Genomic DNA, 9006 nt, shown 5'->3' on the forward strand with positions numbered 1-9006 from the left:
CCTGACCGGGAGGGGGTGCACTCAGTTGAGCCCTGCTGGTCCAGAAGCGGGTGCCCGCTCGCGGGCGCTGGATCACATCCGGTTCAAAAAACGACCGGTGCCCCTGGGACGCCGGCCCCCCCGGTGCGCAGCCATGCGCGCAGGTGAGCGCCAGCAGCTCCAGGGTGGGGCCAGGCTCTGCAGGAGGGCGAGCGGCCCGCCAAGCAGGACCCAGCCCTCGCCAAGAAGGCATTTCCCAGCCAAATCCTCGGGTCAGGCGGGCACGCACCTAGGGTGGCTTTGCAGTCCCGGCTGTCTCCACGAGCGCCTCACGTCTCAGCAGAGCCACTGACCTCTGCCGCCAGGATTTCTCTGAGCCCACGCTGTTTCCGGTCCACGGCTCCCGTCTGAGAGTTCTGCTGCAGCCACTGTGACATTCACCTGCAAAGGTCCTTGGTAAAATGTCCCCCACCAGATTGGCCAGGAGCAGGCACTGCCTCCCAGTCCTGTCCACACGCTCCTTACCGTGTGCCTGGGGGGGGACAGATTTAGGGTTTCAGCCACCGCGTCCTCCTCAGTTTTGTAAGAGGCTGAAAGTCTGTTTTGAGATTCTCCTTAAACACGAAGGCTTGAACATGAGTATTTTCTAATAAACATCATGAAAATAAGGACACTGACCCGTCGTGCAAGCCAGCCCAGCCCTCGCTGAGCAGGCCCCATCCCCCGAGCTTCACGAAGGGCCCTCCGGTACCCAGCAATGCGGTCAGCATCCCCGCTCAGGAAGAATACCGCCGGGAGAGGTCGGGGCTGGAGGCCAGACAGCTGAGTTCCAAGTCAAAGCAGGCCAGGGCCAGAGGACGGGAGAGGAGACGACAGAGCCAGCCCGGAGCCACATTGGAGGGAGGTCGAGTTGCCAGCTCAGCTTTATGTTGGCGGGAGGGACAGCCCAGCAGACACCTGGACCTGGAGTGCCCCCACCTGGAGGCCGGGCAGGGCAGGGCGGGGAGACTCAGGGAACACTCCTGAGCTTGGGAAGGCTCGTCCTCCGTCTTGATGTCCACCTTCGCCGGACCCAGGCCGGGTGTGAGCATGTGACCCGCGGCCTGGCCAGCACGGGACGGCAAGGGCAGGGCCAGTGGCCGGACCCAGCAGGTGCACAGAGTATGGCCAGGACATGGGCAGGCGGAGAGCCTCTGCCCCACTGTGTCACTTACCAGACACACAGCTGCGTGTGGCAGAACAGAAAGGAGCCCATCCGTGCCGGTGCCAGCAGCTCACAGAGACGTCCTGCTGCCCCGGGATGCGGTGGGGACTGGGCGGGGCCCCAGCCGGCTCAGTGTGTCCATCCTTAGTGGTGGGCTCCTCCCGTGCCCCAGGGCGACCCTAGCACTGGCCCCAGCGGCTCAGAGAGAAGCCGCCGGTTCCTCAGCAGGGCGCGTGGCCTGTGGAGAAGGCACAAGGGTCAGGGCAGGAGGGCTGTGGCCGCACTGAGGTCTGAGCAACACGGAAGTCCACGGCTGGACCCTTAATCCCCAGCGAGCAGCAAGGCGAGCAGCGAGGCCAGGGCATAAAGGCTACGCTGGGGACTGACCCCGATGGGAGGGACTTCTGGGGCGGTCATGGACCCCCCTGCAGGCCCCTGGGCCTCAGTGGCCCCCAGATGTGCAGGATCTGTCCCTGTTCTCTGTGAATTGCACCGACCAGGTGCCCCACTGAGCTGCACAGAGCTGACCCGGCCCCTGTGCTAACAAGCGTGACCAGGACAGCTGTCACGGGACGTGGCTGCCTTCCACGTGCTTAAAGTGACCCAGAATTCAAGCATCAGGAAGTGGGGTGCTCCAGCTGGTAAAGCAGCCACAACCCTGAAGGGCCAGCGAGGCCAACGTGCCAGGTAACGTCCAGGCACCTACACGCGGTGTCCTGGCGGCAGTCCCACGTCGGGCTGCAGGGCCTTCATGTGGCCGCGGTCCCATGAGCCCTCCCAGGCACGGCTCTCGGTGCCAGCATGCTGGCGAAAGCCGGCCCACACGCCCGACTCGGTTCACTAGGGGTCACAGGACTGCGCTTTGACAACCCTAACATTATGCTAAGCAAAATAAGGCAGATGCAAAAGGAGGGCCACACGCAGTCCCACTCCCGTGGCCGGGTCTTCCCGAGCGGCCAGGCCCAGGACCCCAACCACGGCCATTCACGTGGGCTCCAGCTCTTCAGCGGTGCCTACCTGCCAGCCCCGGTCTGCCTTTTCAAACAGAGATTCCCACACAGGGTTTAGGCTGCAAAGTCCACATCTTAAACAAGGCCGCGCAGAGTGGTCACATCTCAGACGGCACCCCAAGTACTGTACCCCGGGGCCCGAGCAGCAGGCACTCAGGCCTCCCGGCTCTGGGAGCTGGGGCCTCTTCCCGGCTTGCGACGGCGCTTTCTCCCTGCATCGTCAGCAGCAGAAAGGAGGCCTGGTCCCTTCCTCTTCTGAGGGACCCCAACCCCCTGACAAGGGCCCACCCTAGCTCTCGCCCAGACTCGCCCCTAGCCCTGACCTCCTATCTCGGCCCGCCCCCGTTGCTGAGCACACTGCGAGCAGAGGCACGGCCACCCTCGCTGCAAACACACAGAACTGCGACCACTCCCCTCGCACCGCAGACACGGGGCAGGACAGGGCATGGTCTGCTTCTGGGCAGCTGTCTCTCCTGGGCTCTCTCTGCTCATCTGCCCACCATAACCCAATCAGGGGAGAGCCAGTCTGATGGCAGCGTCACCCCACGGGCTCCACCCTGGGACCCCAGTTAGCAGCTGAGTTCCCAGCTCGCCCCTCTGCAGTACAATCAGTACAGCCAAGTCCCCGCATGTGAGTTCCTGGGGACCCAATCACTGCCCAGGAGACCAAATGCTGGGGCCAGCTGGTGGCACAGTGGTTAGAGCGCTGAGCTCCCACATGGCCAACCATGGCTTCGGTGCCAGGCCTGGCAGCTTGCTTTCTCACTCTGTGTGTGTGTGAGTGTGTGTGTGCCTGTCTGTCTGTCTCTCTGGTGAGTGTACGTGCCCTGTAGCAAATTAGAGCCAAAAACAGGATCCGATCCTGAAAAGCAATCTGTCGGGGAGAGCCATGGAGCCGTGACCACGCGGACTGTACTCTGCACTCCGGACAGTCGTGCTCCGGGCGCAGCTCTCTCCAGGTCTCGAGAACACGCATATTTGCAGCAGATGGAACCCTTGTCATGATCTTCGAAGCAACTAAAACCAAAAGCAAGCAGTTCCAAAACACATGGAGATCCAGCTGCACCGTGCCAGGGAAGCTCGGCCTCCACTCCAGGGTTGGGGGACGAGTCTCAGGGCCCGGCTTGCTGCAGGTCACTGCTGAGAGTCCGGCCTTGTTCTAAATGCTGGATTTGCAGATGCCTTTCACAGTATTAAGACAGGAAATTCTGGCCCAGCTGTGGTGGTGAGGGTCCAGCCCAGCCCACACAGGCAGACATGACTTCGCAGGACCCTGGCCGACCGGTGTGGCGAGAGCCTATCAAAAATGCCTCTCCCGCCTCCCTCCCTCTGATTAAAACAACGAAAAAAACACGTAAAGAACTAAATACATACGTGTGTGTGTGTATATATCTACAGAAAGAGATTTCTGTTATAGGCCTTGTGCACTTACCTGAGAGACAGAGACAGAAAGCCAGCCATCGCCCCTGGGAGACATGGCCACATTGCCATCCCTTCTCCTCCATTCCTCTGTCAGATTTTGGGCACGCACACACATGGGCCCAATGTGAGTTTAAAGCCACAAGGTCCGGGACTCGAAACATGGTCGACGTAACCATTATGCCATCTGCTGGCCCCAAGAACTAAATATACTTTAAAACACATCAGCCTTGTGCCAACGAATGATGATCCCGCCAATTCTTTTTTTTTTTTTTTTTAAGGGGGGCTGCCGTAATGTATGTGTGCTCACCAGAGACAGATGAAGAGAGATGGCGAGAGGGAAAATGAGAGATCACCCCCGGGTGAACAGCCACTCTGCACCCCCTTCTTCCCCACTCTCCTCTTGGGGTTTTAGGCACACACATACATGCGCCCAGAGTGATTTTCAAGTGACTAGTTAGGGGCAGGGGGGGCGGGGGGTCAAACCATGGTCAGCCATGTAGGAGTCTAGCACTTGAACCACCACGCCACCTGCTGACCGGACTGCCAATTCAATTTAAAGAAAAGAAAACTATGGCCAGAACATTGATAGGATCCCTTCAGATCAATAAGAGGAAAATTAATAATGACATGGCGAGATCCTATCAAACATGCCTCACCTGCCATCTCTGATTAAAAAAAAGTAAAGAACTAAATATATATATATGTAGAAAGAGAGAGAGGGAAATTTTTGTTATAGGGTTTATATGCTCACCTGAGAGACAGACAGAACATGAGAAATCGCCCTTTTCCCCCACATTTTATTGATTCACAAAATATTTTAATTAGTCTACTTTCAGTAGCAAGTTCAGCTGACATATACGTATCTGTGAACACATGTCTGACTTTAGGCAGGAAGCTCTGAGTAGAGTGAATATACTATGAAGTGGGGCCTGGCTGATGCGATATAGTTTACTGCGGTCATTAAATAGGTATTTTTAAATATATTTTTTAATCTCAAGGAAAGCAGTTTTAGCTTTAGTAAACCAAATCAAAAAAAAATAAAGAAATGCTGAGAGTTTTGCCTAAAACTTAAAGCCAGGAGACAGGTTAGGATTCTGTTCAGACAGTAGGTACATGAACCTACTGGCAGCTCGAAACAAGGCAGAAATTCTTAAATCTGGAAAACAAAGCTTAGGAGAACATCAGTAATGTTTTAGTCAAAAGTCATAAGGTTCTATCTCACCAGTTCAGTCTCATGTACTTAATCTACCTTCTGTTATGGCGTGATCTTCCCATTTAAATTCTGGAAGATAACATTCAACTCCAGACTTACCAGTCCCTACGATCAGGTTGGCCATTTTCTTAGTTGTTATTGAACTCTCTTATTTCAATAAGAGTGTGTCTGACTTTAGTCTTCAGAACTTCTTGGAGAGCTGGTCTAGTGTTGGTAAATTATTTCAGGTTTTGCTTATCTGAGAATGTTCTTTTCTTCCCATATGAAAGATAATCTTGCTGGGTATAGTACTCGTAGTTGAAATTGTTTTTCCCTTAACACTTCCCATTCTTTCCTCAGTCCCATTGTGTTCAATGAGAGGTCCACTGTTAGCCTGATGGGATATCCTTTGTAGATAACTTGCCATTTTTCTCTTGCCAGTTTTAGTATCTTGTCTCTGTCTGTAGTTTTGGTCAGTCTGGCTATGATGTGCCTTGGGAAGCTCTTCTTGGGTTGATTCTATTTGGGGTCCTTTGTATTTCTTGAGACTGGATCTTTGAAAGCCTCTCTAGGTTTGGAAAGTTTTCTTCCAGAATTTCATGGAATAAATTGTCAAACCCTTATGAGTCTCTTCACCTTCTGGGATACCAATTATCCAGACATTTGGACATTTAATGGCATCTAGTATTTCTCATATATTATTGTCATTTTGGGGGGGCTATTTTCTCTGTCTTCGTGGTGGATTTTTCTAGGTCAGTGATTCTGAGATTCGAACCTCTGTATTATCTAGTCTGCTTTTAATACTTCCAAGGGAGGTTTTGATTTCCTGTATTACAGCCTTCATCTCTATCCGTTCCATTTCATTCTTTTTATGGTGAGCATTTCCTCTTTCATCCGTTCTATTTGATTCTTTTTATGGTGAGCATTTCCTCTTTCATATCATGTAAGAACTTTCTCACCTCCTTGAAATCATCGGCTCTTTTCTCCTATGTCTTCTGGAGTTCATTGTCTCTCTTCTCTTCATCTCTGTTAGCTCTGTCACTGTGAATATTCAAAATTCTTTATCTGACAGTTCTGTGAGTTCCATTGTACTGTGTGAGGATAAAGAGAAGCTATTCTTTTCCCTTGGAGGAGAGGGATGTTCTTGCTTTCTCATATTCCTTCTGTCCATGCGGTGATTGCTGGTCACCTGATGGATGGTGCGTTTCTTCCTAATTCTTGAAGTTCAATCTGAGCATTCAGAGGCGAGCGGAAGGAGGTGATCTGCAATCTCTGTTCCGTTCCATTTTTTATTCTTTGTGCATCAGATTCAGTGGGAATTGAGGAATATTCTGGCCCAAACTAGAAATGAATCTGGAGGGAGAAGTTTCAGCAGAAAATCTCCATTTTTAGTTCCTGAACGCAATATTTCACAGCTGAAGTTCAGTAGCCACCTCAGCCCAAGGGTTTAAAAAGCCTCCACCAGCAACACGTTTTGACGCGTTAGCCAAGAGCGCCCTCTGGTGGCCATACTGCGGAGTGGGCCGGCTCCTGGGGGCTAGTGGGCCCAGTATGGGGCTTCCATGAGAGGACGCCTAGCCACTGCCCCAGCCATTCTAGCTCCAAGTCCCCGCTCCTGTGTCCTCCCTAGCTGGCGCTAGCTGCCTCAAAATGCTCTTCTGGTGGTTGATGCTAGAGGGGACGCAGGGATCCTAGAGCCATAGGTCTCGGTGCAGGACACAGTCCCTGTCTGAGCAAGGCGAACAGTGCGCTGTGCGTTTGGGCAGGAGTCGCTGGTGTGTTTGAGGTACCCCTTGAAAAGGGGGCGGAAAGGACCCGGGTCTGTGTAACACAGGAGCGCGCCTCTTCCTGGGGCATGGCGATGGGAGGGCGCTGAGGCCTGCCCTTCCAGGCGCACCCTTCTCAGTTCCGGGAATTTCTTGATCTTTCTTCCCTTTGCCTACTTTCAATCTATGACTTTCTCCTTCTCACTCATGGTTTTAAGAGAAAAGAGTCCTTGGGGCCAGCAGGTGGTGTGGTGGTCACGGTCACTGGACTCCCACATGGCCCACCAAGGTTCACGTTTGGGACTGCAGCTTGCTTTCTCACTTTCCCTCTCTCTCCTTCTCACTCTGTCCCTCTCTGGTCAAATTAAAAATAAATAAGTAAGTTTATTAAAAAAGAGAGAGAGAAAAATGAATCCCAGGTTACTTGGAGAGCTCGTCTTTCTTTGTTTCTTTTTAAAGAATTATTTTATTGGGAACCAGCAGTTAGCGTAATGGCTATGTTGCTGGACTCCCACGTAGTCGACCGCGGTTCGTGTCCCAGACCCGGTGGCTTAAAACTCACGCCGGGCGCGTGTGCGTGCGTGCCCAAGATCCCGAGAGGAGAATGGAGGAAAAGGGATTGTGGCGTGACCATCCCCCCGGGGGGTGATTTCTCGCTTTCTGTCTCTATAGAGAGAAAGCCACCAGGTCTGAGACTTGAACTGCAGTTGACCACGTGGGAGTCCAGTGCCCTTACCAGCCACACCACCTGCCGGCCCTGATAGCGTCTGTCTTACTCAGGTTCGGCCAGTTACAGAACTGTAACTATTTCAGAGTTAACTCCTAAACTCACTTGAAACAGAAAAAGAAAAAAAAAGAATATTAGAGGTTTTATTTTTTTGGGTTTTTTTGTTTGTTTGTTTGTTTTGGGTTTTTTTGAGAGATTTTTCGCTATAGGGCGCGTGCACTTGCCAGACAGAGAGAGACATAGAGACAGAAAGCGAGAAATCATCCCCCAGGGGGGATGGTCATGCCGCAATCCCTTCTCCTCCATTCTCCTCTCGGGATCTTAGGCACGCACGCACACGCGCCCGGCGCAAGTTTTAAGCCACCGGGTCCGGGACACGAACCGCAGGCAACTACGTGGGAGTCCAGCGACATAACCATTATGCTAACTGCTGGTTCCCAAGAATATTAGAGGTTTTTAAGAACCAAACTGGGGGCCGGCAGGTGGTGTGGTGGCTAAGGTGGCTGGACTCACACATGCCTGACCACGGTTCAAGTCCTGGACCTGGCAGATTGCTTTCTCATTTTCCTTCTTTCTGGCTCTCTCTGGTCAACTTCAAAAAAAAAAAGAAAGAAAAAGAAAATAATTACACTGAATAAATAAAAAAAAAGAACCAAACTGCCACGAAGTTGTGCAGACCTCTATGGTGTGCGGAGACGCCTCGAGGTGCTGCAGGAGCATGAGCGTTCTCCGTGAACGTCCCAGAGACCTCCCTCACACCTGCGTCTGTGCATTGTCCAGGTGCATGCACACATGTGCGCACGTAGTACGTCACATGACCAGTTTACATGATAAAGTCCTTAGGAATTCTACTTAATAAATAGCAACACTCGAACAAACTAATCCAAACGGTTTTCAGTTCATGCGATTTGAGTAACTGCCATGAATAAGCTGGTTTCAAATGTGCCAGTTGCGTACAAGTAAAGATATTGTCACATTTTGCTGGGATTTCACTGATTACACATGATGCTTACCTTGATACTGTTGGTTTAATAAAGACAGCACAGGGCTGGCAGGTGGTGTGGTGATTAAGGCACTGGACTCCCAACATGGCCAACCGTGGTCCGAGTCCTGGACCTGGTGGCTTCCTCTCTCTCTCTCTCTCTGATCAAATTGGGAAATAATAACAAATAAAGTTAAAATAAAATAATTATTTTAAAAACACACACAGCTGTACGGGGCCAGCGAGTGATATGCTGGTTAAGGCACTGGATTCCCGCAGGGCCGACCACAGCTCAAGTCCCAGAGCACCAACTTGAAAAATCATGCCAGGCGCATGCGCATGTGTGCCTAAAATCCCAGGAGAAGGGAGGAGAGACGGTAGTGTGGCCATCCTTCCGACTGAGGGGTGATTTCTCACTTTCCCTCTTTTTTATTCTCTCTCTCCCTGGCAAGTGTACACGTGCTATAGAAAAAAAAAAAAAAAAAAAACTTAAAAAAGTTGTATTTTCCAAGCTATCAGCAACTTGAGGTAAACATTTAACATGCTGTATGGAACCAGCAATTAGCATAATGGCTATGTTGCTGAACTCCCAGGTAGCCGACCACGGTTCGAGTCCCGGACTCAGTGGCTTAAACTCATGCCAGGTACATGTACGTGCGTGCCCAAGATCCCGCTGAGAGGAGAATGGAAGAGAGGGGATTGCGGCGTGGCCATCTCCCTGGGG

Source organism: Tupaia chinensis, unplaced genomic scaffold, assembly GCF_000334495.1.
Source record: "Tupaia chinensis unplaced genomic scaffold, TupChi_1.0 Scaffold143596_1, whole genome shotgun sequence".
Classification (NCBI taxonomy): domain Eukaryota; kingdom Metazoa; phylum Chordata; class Mammalia; order Scandentia; family Tupaiidae; genus Tupaia; species Tupaia belangeri.